Here is a 22803-nt window from a genome sequence, read left to right as displayed (position 1 = left end):
ACTTTCCTTTAAAGGTGATCTGTTTCTTTTCTCTAAGAGCTTTTAATATTCTGTTCTTTTGCGGAATTTCTGGGATCTTGATTATTATGTGTCTGGTCATAGATTTATTTTGGTTATGGCTAATTGGAGTTCTATGTGCCTCAGTTAATGTATACCAGATTCTTTTCTCATGTTTGGGAAATTTTCGCCTATTACTTCTACAAATAGTCTTTTTACGTCATTTGAGTTGACTCCTGTTTCATTAACACCTGTCTTATATTGTTTTTCTTTGCATCATCTTGAAGCTGTTGAATTGTTATTTTTTGGTTCCTTATCATTTTTAAGAAATCTTTTCTTTCACTACCTACAATACTGTCTTCAAAGTCTGAAAGTCTATCTTTAGTTTCAGTCAAGTGATTTTGCTAGCTTTCATTGGAATTTTTAATTTCCTGTGCTATACGTTTGAATCTGTTTCTGCATTTAAAATCTTTCCTATATTGCTCATTCAATGTTTCCATGATTTTTCTATGCTCCTCTATTGTTTTTTACCTATGTCTTCTTTAGATGTGCTGAGCAAGTCTTTCTTATTGTTGTCATTTCTATTTTTACCTGAGAGATTATTTCTGACCTGATTTATTCTATGGCCTGATGGAGTTGTTTCTTTACTTCAGTTGCTATCATTTCAGAAATTTCAGGTATGCGACTTCCAATTTCTTCTATGTCAATGTCTCCTAGACTTGTTTTGGATGGGCTGGAGGTCTGAGATTGCATTTTGCTCCTCTGTTTTGTCATTTTGGAACTCCCAAAGTTCACCAGGGCTCAGTGTTGCTGCTGCGGTGGTGGTGGGGTGGGGTGCAGCTCACTGAGCCTCCTGAGGTTCACTAGGGCTCAGCATCATTGGGAGGTGGGGCATGGCTCACTGAGGCTCCTGATGCTGTCTGGGGCTCAGGGTCACTCCTGCAGTGGTGGAAGGGTGTGGTGGGGCTCATGGGGTCTTCCAAAGCTGTCTAGGTCTCGGCATAGCTGCTCTGATGGTGGTGGTGGGGGGCATGGCTCATCAAAGTTCCTGAGGCGATCCAGGGCTCAGGGTCACTCAAAATGTTTTAAATCAACATTTTTTTTTTTTTTTTTTACCATTTATACTGCTGAACTCCTTGAGATCAGGTTCAATATCTTAAGTATTTCTGTAGACTACATCCTCCAGTTTCCTCCCTTCTATTGATCCTCTTCCCAGCTCCACAAAGTGTACCTTGCTGGGGCTGGGGATGTAGCTTAGTTGTGCTTCCTTTTTTATTTCCAATACTTTATTTTGAAAATATTCAAACGCACAGAAAAGTTGTCAAAATAATAGAATGAATATCTGTGTATGATTCACCTGGACTTACCAAGGGTAATATTTTGCTCATTTGTCTTATTGCTTTTGGTACATATTTATCATATGTCCACATAAATACTATTATTCAGTTGAACCATTTGAAAGAGAATAGAAGATATTATGAAACTAATCCATCAATACTTCGCTATGTACTTACTAAGAACAAGGACATTCTTCTTAATACCAAGTCTAATTTACATTTAAAAAATTTGACACATATTTTCTAATACAGAGCCTACTTTTTTGTAAAGTTTTCTCAAGAAAGACATTTCATGTGCTCACTCTGATGGCTATCCTGGTGGTTAGAACTTTTTTAAAAATAGTGATGCTTCACATTCTTAGCATGGCTTTTTGATAAATCTAATGCTGACTTTATGTTTTGAAAAATGTCTGTCCAGGGAATGACACACATAAGATATAATGTAAATTCCCAGTGACCACAAGACCCCTGAGTCCATGTATGGAATCACCCCCAGGGAAGAGGAAGTGCCTGACCTTCACTTTAAGCTTATGTCTTGGTTACTTTTTTCTCATTGCTGAGACAAAATGCCCAAAGCCCACAATTAAGGAAGGAAAGATTTATTTAGCTCACAGTCTGTGGAGGTTTCAGTCCATACTGGGCTGGCTCCAAGGCAGGGTGGCTCATGGCAGAGGGCAACTGTTCATGGAGGCAGAAAACAGCAAAACAGCCAGAGCAAAAGGGAGGAATGGTGGCAAGAGGCCTCTTTCTCTCCATTATATTGTATGCAAACTATCCACCCCAGGGCAGGTGTAGCACTCACACCCGTAATCCCAGCATTGGATCATGGATCACTCATAAACTCTAAAAGCCCACCCCATGACTGCATGAGGCTTTGCAGGGACATCCAGACACAAACCATAACATTCTACCCCTAGCCCCTCAAAGACTCATGCACATTCCTTTATACAAACAGCATTTAGCCCATCTGCAAGAGTTGCCAAAGTCCTAACAGTTTCAGCATTACTTAAAAGTCCAAGTCCTCCAAAATGTAAGGCAAACTCTTAGCTGTGAGCCCCTGTACAAATGAAAAGTTAAACACTTCCAACATTCCATGGCACGAAATAAATATTACCATTCCAAAAGGTACAAACAGGGGGATACAGAGCATTGAGATCAAAGCAAGTGCAAAATCCAGCAAGGTTAACATCATGTCCTGTAGTTCCATGTCCAGCATCTGAAGCAATCTGTGGCACATTGTGAGCTCTAAAGGGCTTCCATGACTCCACCCCTGTGGTATTTCAAGTGGTTTCAGCTCCCTTGGCTTCTCTCTTGGGCCTGCTTTGCTCCCTCCTTGCAGCTTTCCTTAGACAATCCATGTTCCTGGCTTTTCCAAACTTCTGAGGTCTCCATTGCACTTTAGACTTTTCATTCACAGCTTCACACACTGCCCTCTCAGGGGCACAATGCCTAGCTACCCAGGCCTTCTGAGATCTAGGTGGAAGCCTCCTTAACCTCAGAACTTTTGCATTCTGTATGCACCTATAATCAGCACTATGTGGATGATGCCAAGGTCTGCTGCCACTTGGAGCAGTAGCCAAGCTTTCCTCTCTTTTGGCCATAGGGGTTGAGTGCCTGGATTGCTGGGTACTCTGAATCCAATTCTGAGGAACAAATTCTCTATGCTGCTGCCATTCTGGAACCTGGTGCAGCCACTGCTGCCATTCTGGAACATGGTGCTCTGCGGCTTTCTCCTCAAGGCAAGGTCTTTCACCTTTGCAGTTTTGAGGCCGCAAAAGGTGGAGACTTGCTTCTTGTGATGCCCTCATCCCATCTTTTCCATTCTGTTATTCCTTCTTAGCAATGGAGATCTCCTCAGCCTTATCTTTGCAGTCCACAGCTTTACAGAAGCTTCCTTTCTGGCCAAACTCACATTTTTAATCATCCTGCTGGGCTCTTTTCTCTTGATTCTCAATATAAATCTGGCTAAAAGCTCCCAACAATAGTCATGCCACTGCCCCAACTTTTGACTGCATGGAAATTTGTTTTGCCAGATTAATTAGTCCACTGCCCTTAATCTCAGTCTCAGGCGAAGTCTCTGGACACAAACAAAATGCAGACAAACTTCCTGCCAAGCCATAACACATATCATCTGGAATCCAGCACCCAATGCAGTTCTTCTTCCCAGCAGAAACCTCCCAAACCCAGACTTACCAGCAGGATTTCTATCAACCTTCTGGTCTTCTGAGCTCTGACCAGAACCTCCCATACAGAACAGCCAAAGGCATTCCAGCTCTACTCTTTTTGGCAACATCTCTCAACATTTCCAAACTCTTCCCACAAGCATTTCCAAAGGCTCTTGAACCACGTGTTCAGGTACAGTCACAGTAATGATCCCACTCCTGGTACCAAATTCTGTGTTGGTTACTTTTCTCTTGTTGCTGACCCAAAATACCCAACACCAACAATTAAGGAAGGAAAGATTTATTTAGCTTACACTCTGTGGAGGTTTCAGACCATACTTGGCTGGCTCCAAGGCAGGGTGGCTCATGGCAGAGGAACTGTTCATGGAGGCAGAAAACAGCAAAACACCCAGAGTGAAAGGGAGGAATGGTGGCAAGTAGCCTCTTTCTCTCCATTGTATGTATGCAAACTATCCACCCCAGGGCAGGTGTAGCACGCACACCCATAATCTCAGCATTGGATCATGGATCAGTCATAAATTCTAAAAGCCCACCCCATGACTGCATGAGGCTTTGTGGGGGGCATCCGGACGTAAACCATAACAGCCTGTATAATGTACCATCTAAATTCTTTTCCTTTGTGTGTTTGTCATCAAAGATCACAGTACTTACAAACATGGAGAGAAATTAGTCCTAAATCTACCAATGTTTTATTCTCATGGTTCTTTCCAGGAATATGGACTTTCTGATTCTTTTCTTCTTCTTTCTCCTCTCTGTCTCCCTTCCTCAGCCCCCTCCATGCCCCTTCCCTTGTTCACCGTCCTCTTCTCCTTCACCCTGTTTATGCACATTTATCTATATATTCACATGCATAGATTGATACAGTGGGATCTCATTACTCAGGGGTTGCATGTTAGCAAATTTGCCTACATGTAAAATTTATGTGTAACCCCCAATTAAAATTAAGACACTTTTGTGTTCTCTTTCAAACATGCTCAGAGTGGTGAATATTTTAGGTCATTGGATGTGACTGTTCCCAATAGAAGTGAAAATGCTGTTTTGCTATTTTGTTCCAGCTCTCAGATTGTACCCTTTTTGGGGGCTTATTTAGTACCAGGTTTTGCATTTTTGTCTCTTTGTTGATGGCTTCACTCTGTGAACTGGTTCCCAGTACAGTGATCTGGCCACTTAAGTCAACATTATTTAATCAGTAGTTTACATTAAATAGTGTGTCTTTAAAGAGAAACACACATAATATACTGACACATTTACTGACTGGTTACAATATTTTGACCTAGAGGTTTGCAGAAAAAAACTCTGCATTTCTCATAGCAACAGTAGTTCAGTATTCACTAGTTCAGTGTCTGCAGTGATTTGATAGAGCATTAGTACTCCAAGTAATTCTAACTTGCTGCATATGTCACCTGCCTTTTACCTATCTGTCCATCATCTGTCTACTATCTATCTCTGTAGATCAGTTGATCAATATAATCTATATATTGGTTTATCCATCTATTTATCTACATTTTTTCAGTGTGTAGCCTGCCTCTTTATTTGGTTACTGATGTCTTGAGAAGTAAAGGTCTTTTCAGTATAAGAAGTACCACGTCTTTTTACAACTGATATTTCCTTTCACAAGGAAATTATCAATTCATTAAATATTTAAGAAATTTTAATGAACAAAGTACTGAAAATAAATTCTTAGAACCATACAACTTATTAAAATAGTAAAGGAAACTGAAAATATGGATACTTGTATTTCCATTAAAAAGCTTCACCAGGAAAACTTTAGGCCCAGAGACTTTACTGGTGAAACTTATTTATATGAAATGATTAAAACATGCAAATATTTAGAAAAAATTCTTTGAGAAGGTAGAAGAAAAACATCTTTCCCACAGATACTAAAAATGAATAATATGTCATAAAAATTGTAAGTCAATATTGCTGAAATGCAAAATACTAATCAAAATAGAACTCAACAATCTATAAAAACATACATCAAAATCAAGTTGGATTTATATGTAAAGATATGAGTAATTTCTTATTTTAAAATGATATAATTTACTACATTAAAGAAATAAAGAGAAAAACAAACAAATGAATTTGAGCAAATGCAGGAAAGACATTGGTTAAAATACAGTCTTCACTCCTGACAAAACTCTCAATCTTTCTGAAATGGGAAGAAGATCAAGAGATTGGATGGGAAGGCAGGGAAAGGGATGAAAAGGGAATAAAGATTGTACCAACTCCCCACAAGGAATAGAAGCATTAAGCACTGCAAACACATTAACACAAAAAAGTTTACTATGAACTAAACTAAAAAAATAATCTCAGAAAACCAGGAAAAAAGAAGTTCCTTTATCTACACACACATGCACACACACACACACAAACTCCAAAAAGGGCAAATAGGGGCAGGGGATGTAGCTCAGCAGCACAAGCACCTGCCTGGTAAGTGTAAGGTCCTGAGTTTGATTCCCGGTACCAAAAAAAAAAAAAAACAAAAAACAAAAAAACACAAAAAACAACAAAAAAAAACAAAGCACAAAAAGGGCAAATAATGTATCTGATGGTGACATGTTAAAAGCTTTCTCTTTGAGACCAGACCACTTTTTACAACAGTATGTGGAATATTTTAACCAGTGCAATAAAGCAAAAACTAATTAATGAATTAAAGCATATGGCTAGAAAGAAAAAGATGACATTTCTTCATTAATTACATGAAAAAGAATCTTAGAAAATAAAAGAGAACCAAAGAAAATTTAAAAGAATCTAGGGATAAATTATTTAAATTAATATGTATTTTAATAAGATTCTGGATATAGTCAATATACAAAAATAATTTCTGCTTAGTAGTAACAATAAAATAAATAAAACATAAAGTGGTACCATTTGCATTGAATATAATACTAAATATTTAAAGGTAAAATATGTGTAGCATCTTTATGTAGAAATTGAATTATTGATAAAAATGAAAGAATGCCCACATTTTTAGATATTTACTTGTATAGATAACTCAGTATTTAAAGATGCCAATTATTGCCAAATTGATCTACAAAGTCAAAGCAATTTGAATGAAAATATATTTGTGTGTGCATGTGTATGTAACTTGGTAAATACCCAAGAGTGATATAAAGTTTAAGGAGCCAAGAATAGTCCAATACGACTGAAGAAGAGCAAAGTGACTTACTGAAGTCAAGAATTATTATAACTCCATGGTAGTTAGAACTGCATGGGGTTCTAACCGTGTGGAAGATAGATCCACAGACTAGTAGGACGGAATGCAGAGTGTACTGGTCACTCATGCATGACACGGACATTGGATCATGATCAACTGACCCTGCAGTGAGCCTTGCACATCTCATCTCTAAGCAGTGGTAGCTCAGGGCCTTCTCGGTAGGCCGTGGAGGGACTGAAGACCGCATATTCCTCTCCTGGGAAAACTGTTCTGACCCTTACACCCGGAGACGCAAGAAGCTGTCAGCTCTGAATGTGGGCCGGGACAACAGAAGGCGCAGCAGCCAATCTAGATTACAGGACACAGCGCCTGGCCATATAACCTGGCCCAGATAGTTTTGCTGACTTGGTCTATAAGAGTACAGTCTTTAGAGGTCGAGAAAGATGCTGTGTGGCATTTACGGCATCTCTTATGAGAGAGTCATCCATAGTGTAGTAACATGTAGTGTTCTAGAGCAAGGCTGTTTTTCATATGCAGCAGAGCACTACAGACCTTTGATAAACAGGCCCAGGAATGGTCCTGGACCCTGAATGAGAGCACCTGACATTGGGCTGCAATTGGTTATGCTCGCAGAAGCTGAGTAAGCAAGTAGCCCATGTCATAACCCACTGCTGCAGCATCATCTCTCCTTTATCTTATATCTCTTGCCCAATGAGGGATCCCTATGAGCAATTGATGGAGAAGGAAGAAGCCAAGCTTGTTTCCTGGATGGATTGGCTTGGAAAGGGAATGTAACAGGATAATGATGGTGTTGTATTGAGTTTAACTCAGGGATGGAAGGAAAAGAGGCTCTTCTCTGATGGGCAGAACATCCAGCAGAGCACCTAGTCATCTAGTTTTTTGTATAAAGAGAACTTGTCAAAGTTATAATATACATGTGGACTCATGAGCAGTGGCAAATGGCCTAGCAACTGACTAGGGCATGAAGGAAGACAGTGGGAGGATTGCAACTCTAATTGCTTTATCAAAGTGAACATAACTCAAAACTCCTACCTACAATCATTTCAGCTGAAAAACAGACTTCAGAGTTGTGCTTGTAATCATCTCAGAATTGTTATTGTCAAATTTGCCTTTAGCCATATTAGTATAATTGTGAGAAATAAATATTGGTAAACTAAACTAATTTATTGTTTCATTGGATGTCATATCTCTGATACTTTAAACATCCTCCATGTTATTTTCAATAAGAATATTATGTAAGACTAACTATGTAAAAGTAGAGTTTTTTTTGATCCCCCAACATCCACTGGTTAGTCTTTGGAGGCAGAGAATATCTTGTTATCTCCATGATAAAGTAAATGCTCTAATCAAGTACTCTCGGCATCTGTAGATTACATCTTCTCTGATGGTATTATGAAAAAGAAATCATTGGAAAGTTTATTTACTAAACGGGAATGTTACATATTGCTTTATTATATAGCTTTGAGAAACCAGAATGTGAAATATAAAACAAAAGAAGTTAAATACACATTTTTAAAAATCCCAGTGTTTCCTATTTTTATAATAAAAATCCCAGTTTTCCTATTTTAATATTTAGTTTAATAAAGAATACCTTTTGACATTTCATGTTTGCAAAAAGAACATTTCTTAGACCTGTACTGCCCAGTATGCACCAAGTCACAAAACACTGAACTTTTCACATGTAACTTGTCTAAACTATTGTTCTGGAAGTATAAAATGAAAATTATTTCAGTGACAGAATGTAACAAAAACATAAAATATCATATTACTGATTTTTATATTAATTACTTTTGAATTGATATTTTTGATATGATGGATTAAAGGACATATTATGAAATTCATTTAATTTTTTAAACTTTTAAAAATATGGCTACTAGTTAAGAATTACAAGCTAGTATACCTGTGACATTCATTGTATTTCTATTAGACAGAACTGATCTAGAGTAATATGGCTAGAGAAATTGTCATTATATCTGAGCATGTAGGGTCCAGAAATAGTCTTTTAAATACAAATAATGTTCCTCTTGCCTTTGTCTTACTATTTCTTCTTAGTATGTGAACCAACTTTTTCCCTTAAAATTTAAATCTCTGCAATTTCTCTATTAAATGTTCTGCCAAAAACATCCTGACTACCCACATAATAAAGTACACTGTGCTTAGAAAACACTCCAGATTTTCCCTTCTGCTCAGCTAATGCCATAATCTCTACTATGTCTGCCATGTTAGACTATTCCTTACTTCTCTAAGGTGCTGGATCTGCTGGGTCTGCTAAGCCTTTGAACCTGTGTCCACTGGTACACTTACCTGAGATTCCCATCCCCACCCCAACCCTCCCCGCTCTTAGCTAGCTTCTACTTGGCCAACTCCTACCATGGGGAAGGTGTTGAGGATTGAATTGTGTCTCCCTAAATCCATGGATTGAATTCCTCTTACTGTGACTGCATTTGGGAATAGGATCTTTAGGAATTAATTGAAGTTAAATGAGGTCTTAAAGATGGCACTCTGATTTTTCTAACCTTTAGAACAATAAGAAAATAAATTTCTGTTCTATCAGCCACCTCATCTATGATATTTTGATATGTCAGATTGAGTCAGACTGAGCTGACTAATACCGAAAGGTCTGTTCATTCTTTACCCCCTAGAGACCATGTTCCAAAGCCTAGGTTAGGGGGCCTTCCTCTGCTACACACAGTCCTAGATACTTTCACCAGAGTTTACATTGTGGTTATTGATATTTTTACCTTTTATACTACTCTCTGAATTCCTTAATAGCACAGAAATCTTTTAATTCACTTTTGTATCACCTTCCTCAGTAGTTATCTTCCTTAATATGCAAAGAGGCACAGGGTAGCGTTTTGATGACCGGGCAGATGAGTGTTCTGGAGAGATCTTCTAAGGTAATAGCTTTCTGGGGGATAAGTGTGTTACAGGGTTCTCATGAGGGACTTCCAGCTTGAAACCATCTGGACAGGGGAAAGGTGAGATTCTGAGCTGTTCAGTAAATGTGGCCGTGGAAGTCTTAGTGAGCCCTGTGGCCCGAGCCACCATTCTTGCTAATGCTTCCCACAGGAGAGCCATCCCCGCCAATGCTTCTTATCAAAGGGATTTGCTTGCTCCTCCTTGGGACCTCAGATGAAAATGATTAACAGCAAGGGGAAAAAAAGAACTCCTTAGTTCTCAAAATACAGTAACGGATCCCTCAGAGAAAGCCTAGAGGTTTCAGTCTCTACGAGCACTGTTAGGGTTCAGTTTTCACACCCTCCTGCTGCAGCACACCGCTCTCATGCTTGACTCAGGCCGTGTCACTTACTCCTCTTCTCACACTTGTTCTGCAAGACCGAGTCAGTTTCACGAGGTCGCCGAGACATGACGCACTTCGTGCTCTTTGCCTGTCTTCATCAGCTACCGTTCTCTTTCTGCTTGTGCTGTGCTCACTCGCTAATTTCCAAAGAATATAAAAGTAGCTGTACAAATCAGACTTGGCAGGCTTTGAGGGTAGCCTGGAGAGTTTTCAGGGATATAGGGGAAGCCTCCGAGATGTCTGCCCAAAAGCCTAATGAAAGGAGAGAAAATCAATTCATCCATGAGGCTGTATGGACTTAGTTCTGGGCTAGAATTTTGACTACTCTTTATTCTCTGTGTGACTTCTGTTAAGTTACCTGGATTTTCTGAATCTCATGATTTTTAAAATGAAAATAATGCTGTTTGCCTTGTAGTGTTGCAAAGTTGAAAGGCAAAATGTGTGTGAAGCGGTTGGTGAACCTGAGCATCAGTGTGAACCGTTATTAGTGATACCCTCTGGTGTCTGCTGTTCTGGGGCAGCATTTACCCCTGCTGGAGAGGAAGAAGGAAAGATGACTAAAGGTATGCTGGAATTCTGGGGCACAGGAAGACCTTGAGAGAGTGCTATTTTCATCTGGCAGAATGTCTATAGCACTCGTGATAGATAGTTTTGATTTTCTTTTTAATATCTCTGGGAATGGAGATTTTAACACTTCACAAAGAACTTTATTCTAGTGTTTCATCATCTTAATGGCTGAGTTCTTCCTTGCAGTCAGCAGAAGTCTGTCTGGTTTTGATGTAGCTCATTTCCTCACATTCAGCCTCAGGGGAAAAGGAAGAAAAGCTATGAGTCTCAGAAAACCTTCGCATGGGGAACGCCACACACATCTTGCCTTTTCAGTTTCTCCCTGAGGCCACTGGCCAGGAGGACTTTGAGTGCTCCTCCTAGATACCCATCTCCACTGCTTGTCAGCTTTGATTCTTTTATATGAGGCAGGTTCATTTTCCTTACATCTGGTTAAAAAATCTGTCCCTGGCTTCTCTGTACAGTCAAACCGCTATACAATATAAGGGAGGGACATCTTTTCAGGCCTGCCAAAAGTGACAACAAGAAAACCAACTTATTTGGATAGTATGCTAACAAATCCCTAAGCTTATCATTAGGACAAGTTACCTGTTTTAAACGGGGATTGTGAAAGGATCGTAGTACAGGGTGAATCATAACAGTGCAGTGCAGTGATAAGGAACACGAGTTAAGCGTGGATCTCCAGCTTCCCCAGCTGCTACATATGTGATTTTCAAGTTACTTAATGTCCCAAGGTATGTAAGGCTCAGTTTCTGCTCTTTAAAAGGAGCAATCCTAACTTTATGATTTCTGAGGTGACTACGTGTCCGAGTTAGTGGGTGCATTGCCGCTGGGATCCCAGGGCACCTTTGTCCTTGCTGTGTTAACAGGGGCAGCATGCGTTCGCATTTGCTCTTCAGAGTCGTCACCATGGCCACCCTGCTCAGGGCCATGCCCTGAGGGGCTCCGTAGGAGAAGGGCTCCCTGCTCAGCAGTGGGAGTGTGAAATAGGGGTGAGGAACTACTGCATCTCCGCCCTAGCCTCATACCCTGAACCTCAGGCCGGCCTGGTGACCTTCCTGTAGCCTCTCAAGAGACCAGCCCCTCATAGGCCTCCTGCCACCTGGCATCCTGAATTCCTCTGAGACCCACACACAGTTTCCTCCTAGTTACTGCTGTCTCTGCCCACCCGTGTCACTGGATGCTGATCATCTGCAAACCAGAGAACTTCATTCTGCTCACCTGGTGACAATACGTGAGCCCCAGCCAGGGCAAACCAGCCAAAATCCCTGCTGTCAGGGGCTGAGCTACGTCTTTGGAAGTTAGGTCCGAACGTCACAGCCCTTCACAGAGATGACCTTACTGGGCACGCTCTCAAAGCCCTAGGGCACCAGAGGAGGGTCTTTGTATCTGATCATCATGCTTTTGTCTGAGATTCATAATCTTTGTATTAAACTTCTCCTGTTTATCTTACTGTGTGAGTTCTCCATCCTGACTGGGCCCGGGCTGCTAGCACATGAAAGAACCCCTTCCAGAGCTCTGACTGAAGGGTGTGTCCTTTTGTGAAGGCCTTCACAACTGTTTGACTGACACGTCCTAATTCCTGCCTAGGCCATGCCTCTGCGGCTGCTCCCAGCGGATGATGGAGCGCAGCAGGAACACTGCAGGTGTGATGGTTAAACTTCATTGTCAATGTAATTGGATTGAAAGAACCTGGGAAATGAGTTAAGCACCTTTCTGGGTGTGTCAGGGGAGTGTTTCTGGAGACCTTAGTGTTAGGTCCATGAACAAAGGGAGAAAGACTGTAGGCAGCACCATCTGCAGGCTTGAAAACTGTGTGGAACATAGGAAGAAGCCCACTCATGCATGGAAGCTTCATTCTCTTATGCGGGTGGTCCTTGACTCCTTCCATTCCCTACGCACACAGGATTCCAGCTTCTTCTTCAGCCTTTCAGCATGAATTCACACCCGCAAATCTCCAGGCCTTCAACACTGAACTGGAGGTTCATCCTCAGTCCCTCTTATTCTGATGCTTCCAGTCTTCGAACTGAGCAGCTACTGACTCCTCTGGCTTCCTGGCATGGATGTGGACAGTGTGGGATGACTGTCTACCGTCTGACCATATAAGTCAACCAACCAAATCTCCTTTTATAATTTATGTCCATTCTATTGGCTCTGTTCCTTTAGAGAACACAGACTGATACAGCCAGCATGCTCATAGATTACGTGGGCACCTTTGATGGGCAGTCTTATCTAGAATTCCCTGTAGACTTTCTTAAAACTGTAAATAATCTAAGGTTTTTCCCATCCAACTTTATTTTTCTCCCAATATTACCCAGAGCAATTAGGTCTGTATTGTTCCTTTCCTATCCTTATTCTTTTTATTTCTTTCTCTTGTCTAATTGTTCAGGCTAATGTTTCCTGAACTATACTGATAAGGGTGGTGACAGTAGATATCCTTGTATTATTCCTGATTTTAGAGTGAAAGCTTTCAGTTTGTTGTCGTAGATGGTTTTTATCAGATTGTGATAAAGACCATCTATTCTAATTTTCCAGAGGGTTTTTATTATAAATGGGTGTTGGACTTTGTCAACTGCTTTTTCTATGTCTATTAATATGATCACATGGTTTTTGTCCTTGGCTCTGTTGATATGGTGTATTACATTGATTGATCTGCATATGTTGAACTATCCCTGCATCTCTGGAATGAATCCTACTTGGTGGTGTATAATCTTTTGATGATTTGCTGCATTTTGTTTGCCAGTACCATATTAAGGATGTCTGCATCTCTGTTCATTAGGGAGATTGGCCTGTAGCTCTCTTTTTTGGTTGGATACTTCTGTGGTTTTGGGGTCAGGGTAATGCTTGCTTCCAGGAATGAAGAGATTACTGCTTCCTTTTCAATTTCATTAAAGAGTTTGAGGAGTAGTGGAATTAGGTCTTCTCTATACTTCTTGAAGAATTCAATAGTGAATCCATCAGGACCTGCGCTTTTTTAATGGGTAGTTTTATAATTATTTCTTCAATTTCATTGACTAATATTGGATTATTTTGACTTGTTTTTGGTAATTCATATGAATCAAGGAATGTGTCCCTTTCTTCTGCACTTTCCATTTTATCAGAGAACATATTCTCAAAGCAGATATTGATGATCTTTTGGATTTATTCAGGATCTGTTGTGATTTCACCCTTTTCACTGCTAATTGCATGGATTTGAGTCTTTTATTTCCTTTTTTGGTAAGGTTGGCTAAGGGTTGGGCAATTTCATTTACCCGTTCAGAGAACCAACTCTTTGATTCATTGATTACTTGTATTTTGCTTTTAGTCTCCACTGCATTAATTTCTGCTCTGCTCTTTATTATTTTGTCCTTCACATGAGCTTTAGGCTGACTTGCTTTGCTTTATCTAGAAGCTTGAGATTCAACATTAAGTTGTTTATTTGAGCTCACTCTGTTTTTCTGAGATGAGAATTCACCACTATAAATTTCCCTCACAGGACTGCCTTCATGGCATCCCAGAAATTCTACTATGTTATATTGGGATTATCATTTAATTGTAGACACTGTCTAATTTCTTCTTTAATTTTATCTTTGACCCACTGTTTGTTCAGTATGCTGTCATTTAATTTCTATGTGTTTATGAAGTTTTTGTGATTTTTGTGCCATTGATTTCCAATTTTATTGCACTATGATCTGATCATATGCAAGGGATAGTTTCAATTCTTTTGTACTTACTTAAGCATGCCCTATGAGCTAGTATGTGGTATCTGCGCTTTTTTAATGGGTAGTTTTATAATTATTTCTTATAGTATCTCTATAGTATCTCTATTTTGGAGAATATCCCATGTGCAGCTGATAGGGATGTGTATTCTGTTGTCGTGGAGTGGAACACTCTCTATATCTGCTAAATTCATTTGTTCAGATGTTTGATTGAGCTCAGGTATTTCTTGGTTGATTTTTTTGTAAAGATCTGTTTGCGACAGTGAGGTTTTGGGGTGCCCTATTACAATTATATTAATGTTTATCTGATGTTTTTGTCTCTTCTGATCAGTCTTAGCTTGAAATTCACTTCGTCTGCAAATAGTATAGCTACCCTTGCTTTTTTCTGGGTTCCTATCATGTGGAGTATTGTTTTCCATCCTTTTACTTTCAGCCTATGGCTTTCCATTTTAATTAAATGTGGGTTTTTTAGGCAGCATATTGTTGAGTCCCTCTTCTTGATCCATTCTGTCAACCTGTTTCCTTTGATTGGTAAATTGAGACCATTAGCATTTATGGTTATAACTGATATGTATAGACTTGTCCTTGTCACCTTATTTTCCTATTGTTGTCTCCCTTTGTTTGTCTCCTCTGTTTAATTGTTTGCCTTGCCTGGTGGAGTCATTCTGTTGGAGTTAATAGAGTTTTAATCCTTGTTATCTCTTTCTACAATGTCCTTTGGAACATTTTGGAGTGCTGGTTTGATGTTCTTGAATGTCCTCAGGTGTTCTTTGTCATGAAGAATCTTATTTCTCCATCCATTTTTTTTGTTGTTGTTGCTTTTTTTCCAGTACTAGGAATCGAACTCATGACCTTGCACTTGCCAGGCAGGCTCTGTGCCACTGGGCTAAATCCCCAGCCCCCTCTCCATCCATTTTGAAAGATAGTTTTGTAGGGTATGTCTGCTGGAGGTTGTTTGCCTTTAGGGTTTGAAATACTTCACTCCAAGCTCTCCTTGACCTGAGCAATTGTGTTGAGAAGTCTGCTGTGATTCTGATGAGGTTTCCTTTATAGGGGGTATGTTTCTTTTCTCTAACAGCTTTTAATATTCTGTTCATGTGTTGAATTTCTGCAATAGTGACTATTACATAACTTGGTGTAGTTTTTTATGATTATGGCTAATTGGAGTTCTGTATGTGTCACTTATCTGATGTCAAATTCTTTTGCCCTGCTTGGGAATTTCTCAGCATTACTTCTGTGAACAGTTTTTCTTTAAATATTGTTTGCTGTATCTTCTGATCTTTTCATTGATTCCAATCAATCTTATGTTATGTTTCTATGGATCATCCAGCAGCTGTTGGATTGATTTTTTATAGTCCCTTTATATTATTCAGATGTCTGTTATTTGATGATTTCTAACCATAGATATTTCTTCTAGATCTGATATTCTGTCTTCACATTGGTTGATTTTGTTGCATATACTTTCAACAGAATTTTTGATCTACTGGGTATTTGTTGAATTTGTTTCATGGAATCCAGTTCTTGCCTATGTAGGGCATTCATGGTTTCCATCATTTTCCTAAGCTCTTCTGTTTTATCTCTATCTACTCTAGATTCAGTAGCCATGTGCTTTATTGTGGTCATTGTCTCTTTAATTATCTGTGAAATTATTTCTGATTTTTTAAAATCTAGAGCCTCATTAATGTCCTTTGTTACTTCCACTGCTACTGTTTCAGAAAGTTTAGCTGAGTGGCTTATGATTTCTTCCACCTCAATACCCCCTGGATCTGCCTGGAGTGAGCTAGAAATCTAGGGTTGCATCTTGCTTCCATGTCTTCTCATGTTCTTTTTTTTAAAATTTATTTTTTGCATTGACGCTTGTGAAGTGTTTATGGTGTGTAGCTTTAATACTAATACAGAGATATCCTTAGGAAATTATTATTTTCAGAGAAGTCTTCTAGGTGTGGCTGGGTTTTGTCTATTCAGTCTGTCCCAAGAATTCTGTCTCTTCAATTTATAAGGGATGATAAATTGATGCCTACTTGACCTGACACCCAGTTCTTTGGTTTTGAACTATGGTATTGTTCATGACAATTTTGGTGTTGTCATACAAGGAAAAACAGCTGATCACAACAACTATGTCACCTTGGCTAAAGTAGTGCAATCAATAATAACAACAGCATCAAGCACAGTTTAAAAAATGACAGACTGTGTTAATTATTAATTTGCTACTTTTAACCATAGGTACACAATTTGTACTTATACAATAAAATCTAAAACAAATCAGCAAATGATATAGAGTAAATATCTTCTCAATAGAATGATTTTACCCTCAGAGGGGAAAATTTAAAAGGGGTAAGAGAAAGCATAGAGAAATAAAGGAAGAGAAAGAGATTAAAAGCAAAGCTGAAGGACAAATGAGGGTTACTCAAGCTTTGGGAAACTGGTGAATAGAGGAGGAAAATAAAAAAGGAAAAAACAAAAGCAAGAGCTAAACAAAATAACCCCCTCAAAAACAATGTTCACACTCATGAAAAACAAAAGCAAACAAGAAAAAAGAAAAAAATGAAACAAAAGCAAAGAAAAAATAAAAGCTTTTTCTTTAATTTCAAGTCTATGGTTATCTTCTGGGGTCTACAGTTTTGTGATAGTATCCAGTTCAGCACATGTCTCTGCTGTCACTGGTAGACAAGGAGGCAGACAGAGCCTGCATCCATGCTGGATGATCCCAGTAAACCTGCATTAGGATTATTGTGGGGTGCTGGATAACCCTAGGAAGCCTGCACTCAGAATAGGGAAAGGTGCTGATTCTGGTGCTTTCAGATCCACAGAAGTTCAGGCTGATCCCGGTTACTAGTTGAGTGGTTGGGTCCTGAGTTGTTCAGCATATAGCACTCTTGGTGTCTCTCACCAGCCTTACCTCAGTTCCCTGACCCTGGACTGGATGTCTCCTATGTTTGTGCTTCACCCAGTCGCTGGGAGCCCTGAGAGGAAGCCAACCCACAGCTGCTCTAAATCCCAAGTTCAGTTGGCTTCTCCCTAAAATGGCATCCAGCCAAGCACCCTCTCCAGGGGATACTTGGACTGGAGTCCCTCACCAGCCTTTGTAGTTCATAGCACCCACTCCTCCTTTCCACTTGCGTGTTTCTGCACGGAGGCCTCGGGAGTTACCTGCCTTTACTGTGTATAGATTCAAGCCTTCTCTCTCATGCTGCAAACCAGGAATCAGGCAGACAGTGTAGTTTGACTTCCTTTTCTGCACTGAAGTCTGTCTCTTCCCCTTCCCTGTAGGCTCCAATCTCCCTTCAGATCCTTTCTGGGTCCTGGGGATCCATTTTCCTCCTTCGTTTCTTTCCCAGGTTGTTATACTTATGTCGGGATTCCTAATCTCAGAGAAGCTAATTTGCTGCTGTTTACCACTCTACCATCTTCCTGGATGTTGGAACTTGATTGATGTGTTTTGTTCGAGAAGAGAAGTGTGTGATTTCCATTCACAATGCTGAAACTTGGTCTCAGGATTATAACTATTAAGATCCAAGTTTCATCTTCCATGATGATGTTTCTTAAAAAGCTGGCACTGGAAGCAGCAAAATAGCATAACTCCAATAAAACTGACAAAATTTCATATTAATATTTTGTTAATGATCTATGATCTGTGTGTTTGGGACTCTATGCTCATTAATATTTTGTTTTGATAATGGAAGAAGTATGTAGTGATGTGGTACTACACATGTTGCTATTGTACACTATAAATTACATCTTTCTTTCAACCATAACTCATAACAAACTGACTGTATGAGACTAATTGATGCTTGTCACATATTTATTAAGGTTTGACATATGCCTCTTTTCCAGCTGAAGACCTCTGCCTTTTTTTGATGCTCCTCAGCAGCAGCTTTCACCATGTTTTGTAGTTACACCTTGTAAACAGACAAGACTCCTTGTGCCCCAGAAAACTTTCTTGAGCCTTGAAGGACCAGCTTGCCATGAATCCTAAGCTTCTATTTTCTCTTGCTGCCCATCCATATGTAGTAAAGTCATTTTCCTTATCTTGCATGGCTGTTCTGTCTCACTGGACTTGTGAAAGTGAACTGACACTGACACACGATATTGTTAAGGCATTTAGAATCTTCCTCTGAGGTTTATGCCAGTGTACAGTGAACCTGCCTCACATATTTTTCTGCTACTATTAGTCAAGCTCATAGACCTGATGACATTGATAACACCTGATGGGAGGTCCTTCTAAAACTTTTTTTTCCATTTTTTATTAGTACATATTTGTGATACATAAGGATTATATTTGTTATGAGGAGTTTGTACAGGTACATAACATATCTTACTTTTTTATCCCCTTCCTTTCCTATCCCTCCCTGACTTATAATTTGTCTTTCTTCTTTGCATCTGGCAATTAATACAGTACAGTAAAAAGTTCCAATTAGCAATTTGGAATTATGTGTTTGGGACTCCATGCTCATTAATATTTTGTTTTGATAATGGAAGAAGTATGTAGTAATGTGGTACTACACAAGCTTTACAAGTTGAAGTTTTATTTTTATCTCAGAAGCTTTTTCTAATTTTTGTGCCTCTGATTAAATTCTAGCAGAAGTAGAATAAAATGATATCAGGTTCTGATCCATTCTCAGGGTCGTGTTGTAGCTTTCGATGATAAAGAATTGGTGTTTAACATTATGACAGGTAGGGAAAATATGTAGGTGTGCAGTGTTTTTTCAAGTTGGTTTAAAATCATTTGTTTGTATTATTGTAATTAAAAGTTAACAATAATAGACTCTTCATCTCTGGAAACCATATGTTGATCTGAACATCCTTTTCACATGTAAAGAGATAGTCCAAAATCAGAAGAGAAAGAATTAGTAGATAAGAAATCTGACACAGTTGCTTTCTTGCTATTTAATGTAAATTTGATACATGGGACTGGCTGATTTATTATTCCTTTCCTCCTTTGTCTCTAAAACACTCTTCAAGGACTCAGGCCACTGAAGAATGGCGTTCCTGCCTGATTCTGATATGCTATATTTACCACAATGCAATGTACCATATCTTGTACTTTTATGGCTTGAATAATTGGTGCCAATTTTTTTCCTTTTCTTTTTCTTGTGATGCTGGGCATCAAACCTAGGGCCTCCTGTACCAGTAAGATATACCCTCAACCCAAAGGTGCCAATTTTCAAGTAAGGGACTGACTGCAAGAGATTTTATAGCAAGTGAATAACAAATGATTTTATGAGTCCAATGGATATATTTGGGACCTTCCAAATTCATTCAGAGGCAGAGCCAGAGAATGTGGTTAAGCATGTTGGCTGATTTAATCACAGCTTAAGTGTTGTGATTGGTAATATATATCCATAATTTGATTCAAAGAGTAAAATTTTAATTTCATAAAGGTAATCTGAATGAAGCATGCTATTAGAATAATTCAATCTTTCAGTGATATTTTTCTTATAGCAGAAGAAATAAATTTAGAGATTGAGACTATTTCTAGACTTTTATGCTCAGCCATACTCACTATTGATATACATAGTTCTTTTCATTCAAACCGTGGAAATAGTAACTGTGATTAATATGTTCATGCATATGCCTTTTAAAATATCCTTTAAAAGCTAAAGATGATTTTTGAAGAAATAAACATGGGCTGGAATTTATTTTGTAATCACATTAACAAATGGCATTTTAAAAGATATAGCAGAAAAACACTGTTCTAAGCAGGAATGGCAGCTCAGAGATGATTTCTTCTGACAAAGAGAAGCTTTTTGTTTCCTCATTTTCAGTGGAATAGAAAGAGAATACTAAAATATGCAGTAAAACTGAGCTCCTTCTCATCTTTGGCCAGAAGCCAAGACTACACTTCTATGCTGTCACGCTGTATTCTCCTCTAATGGGTTCTTTCTTCCCATACCCGCCAGAGCACTAACCACCTCCTCCATGAACAGCAGGTGGGACATGCAGGATGCCCTCCTCTCGGTCTCTACGTGAGCAGCACAGATCTGTACAAGTTTCCAAGCCACTAAGGGAAGCAGAGCTCTCTGGAAATTTAAATTCGCTCCAGTGAGCCCAGCCATGGAGAGCTCCATGGGGCAAGCAGAAGCTCAGGGTTCTTAAATGCTTCTCAAAAGTCAAGAAATGGACTCCTGCTGAAAAATAGTTCAAATGGGCAAAATGCTTTTTAAAAATTGAGTTAACAGTCAAGTGGTAATGTATTTGTAAGTATATTCTTTTATGATTCCTTTTATGATTGATTGGTTAACTTTTGGTGCCCATTTTCTATCAGAGTAACGCAGTTTTATACATTCACCTTTAGCAGGTAGTCTGTACGAAAAGGTATGTGTTCTTAGAAATGTGTGGAAAAAATTTACAGGGCTTAGATGAATAATAAATTACAAACAGAAAATGTGTTTGTTACGGATGCTGTTTTTGCCATATTCTTACGAGAGTGATCTGTGACTTACTAATACCACATGAGAGAGGACAAGCCAGACACTCACGTGGGACCACAAGGAGGGCTGGAAGCTGGAAAACATATCTGGTGACAGGTGTGCCCACTTTAATCTTCTCTGAAAGGACAGCTTCATTTTAAAATTTGTCAGGAGGCTTTTTGACTGAATTCTGCCGTGGTCTATATCTGCTCTCTTAACAGCCGAAGGTCCTCGTTTTATGAGAGCTGCTGTATTACCATTACCTATCCACTGTCGGTTGTAACTGAGAGACTGTACTTCTCTTGAAAGCAAGGCTATGATTCCTTTGTTCCTAAATCATTACAAATCACTTGTGCCTGCACACAGTAGGTACATCTGTGCTGAATAAAGGACCAGTGATCTTCAGTCAGGGAGGATCAATGTGAGATCAGAGTAGAAGTACCTGGTGGGTCCACTGACAGGGCACTGGTGCAAGTCAGTGGTAACTACACAAAACACAACCAGGAGGCCCCACTCTAGGGGGACCCAGAACTGGAGATGCAGGGAAGGACCCAGTCCTGGGCTGGTGGTGATGTGACTTTTGCAGGTGGAATTTAAGGAGGCCTATTTCAGAAAGAATAAGGAATATAGAAGCTAACATCAATATCAACTTGATGCTCTTTCTATACTGAAAAAATGGACTTATGTATGTAGATGCTGCCATGCTAGTTGTCGGAGAATTACCTTGTAGTCTGATCCCTTAGCTCCAGGTATTGGCTCTGTCACTTACTGACCACCAACAAGTAAGTTAGCTGCTCCTAGTGTCCAGCTGCTTTTTGGAAAAATGATAACAGAAAAGACTTTCTTGACAAATAAAAAAGGCTTTATTGAGACTGGGTTTAAAAAATTAAAACTAAATGATGGGAGACATGATAAGAAAATACTTTAAAGTATTAACCACTATTAGCTCAATCATTCTCCTTGACTCGCAAATAGATTAGATATTAGTTCTTGCAGGAAGCTCTTCAAAAGTTGCTTTGACCCTTCTGTGTCTCTGTAGCTTGCCTTCCAGTTAGAGGCTAATCTTTGAGAGTATCGTAAAAGCCTGGAGAAGTAGAGAAATAGGTGGATGCCGGCAGTTGTACTGTCTGAAGCCTGAGTCATATTACAAGGACCAACCCCTAGTGGGGGTGGAGGTCCTCTTGCCCTGGTTTGCTGGATCCCATCTGCCTCTGGCATTCAGTCGGAGAGGAAGGGAGGGGCAAAGGCCCACCGGAGGCACATGCAGAGCTGGGCAGAGCCCAGTACTGCCCTGCTCGGGGCCTTTCCATGGGCTGTCTTGCAGGCCTGGTCCTCCCTCTCCAGCCTCCAGCGACTTGTAGCTCCCCAGTCTCACTCTTGCTCTGGAGCCCTGTGCTTCTCTTTCCAAGGCCACTGTGAGTCAGGATGGCCTGGCAGGGGTTCCCAAACTTATTATGCCTCTGTCAACACAAAAATCACATGCTATTGTTAGAATCTCTGCACTTCCTGGGGCCCCCCAAATTTTATCAGTGAACCAGAACACTCTATCCAGTCCCTAGCCCCAAATACTCTCTTGTGTGGGTGCATAGCTTGGTCCCCAGCTTCCTCAGTCCAAGTGCTATATCCTCAGAGACAGGCAGTGGGTGGCAACCTGTGGCCTGTGCTCCTGAATGTTTGTCCAGCATTGTCCATGGCGATCCTGGCCCTCACAATATGGCCAGTCTCCTAGTAGATCATGTAGTTCTGGCCATGGGCCACCTCAGTGCTGAGGCGTGTTTCCGCTTCTTCAGGGGTCACACTAGCCCTGTGGATTTTAATGGGCTCCAAAATAAAGGGATTATGAGACTGAGATCTAATATCTAGATATCCTGATAAATGGAGGCTTGGACTTGAGTTCATTCTCCTCAGAAAAGAGCAGATTGATATTACTAACAGCGAGAGCTTTGGGCTTCTACACACACCAGCTGGAAGTAGAACTCAGTGAGAGCAGGACTGCATCCGGTCTATGGCTGTAGTCCTATGACCGGAGCAGAGCCCGGGCCCTCTAGGCCTTCAGGAAGAAGTGTGTGGACCTGTAGCCAGTGTTGAAATTGTGTTGCCTAAATATCTCATGTAACCCTTACCAAAGTCTT

At 39.8% G+C, this 22803-nt stretch overlaps 1 long non-coding RNA gene across 2 annotated transcripts in view; it reads left to right on the top strand.

Moving 5' to 3' along the window:
• LOC102014740 overlaps positions 1-18282 on the top strand; it is a 32496-nt gene extending 14214 nt beyond the window's left edge. The window contains exons 3-4 of one of the 2 annotated variants that reach the window (XR_262799.1): positions 10412-10559; positions 18096-18282. This is a non-coding gene — a long non-coding RNA (uncharacterized LOC102014740). The remainder of the gene's footprint in view (positions 1-10411; positions 10560-18095) is intronic. The other variant, XR_262800.1, reaches the window with a different exon arrangement.
• Positions 18283-22803: the final 4521 nt, after the last annotated feature.

The sequence above is a fragment of the Chinchilla lanigera genome, unplaced genomic scaffold (assembly GCF_000276665.1).
Source record: "Chinchilla lanigera isolate Chin_1 unplaced genomic scaffold, ChiLan1.0 scaffold00053, whole genome shotgun sequence".
Classification (NCBI taxonomy): domain Eukaryota; kingdom Metazoa; phylum Chordata; class Mammalia; order Rodentia; family Chinchillidae; genus Chinchilla; species Chinchilla lanigera.
This window is presented reverse-complemented; position numbering and strand designations above follow the sequence as displayed.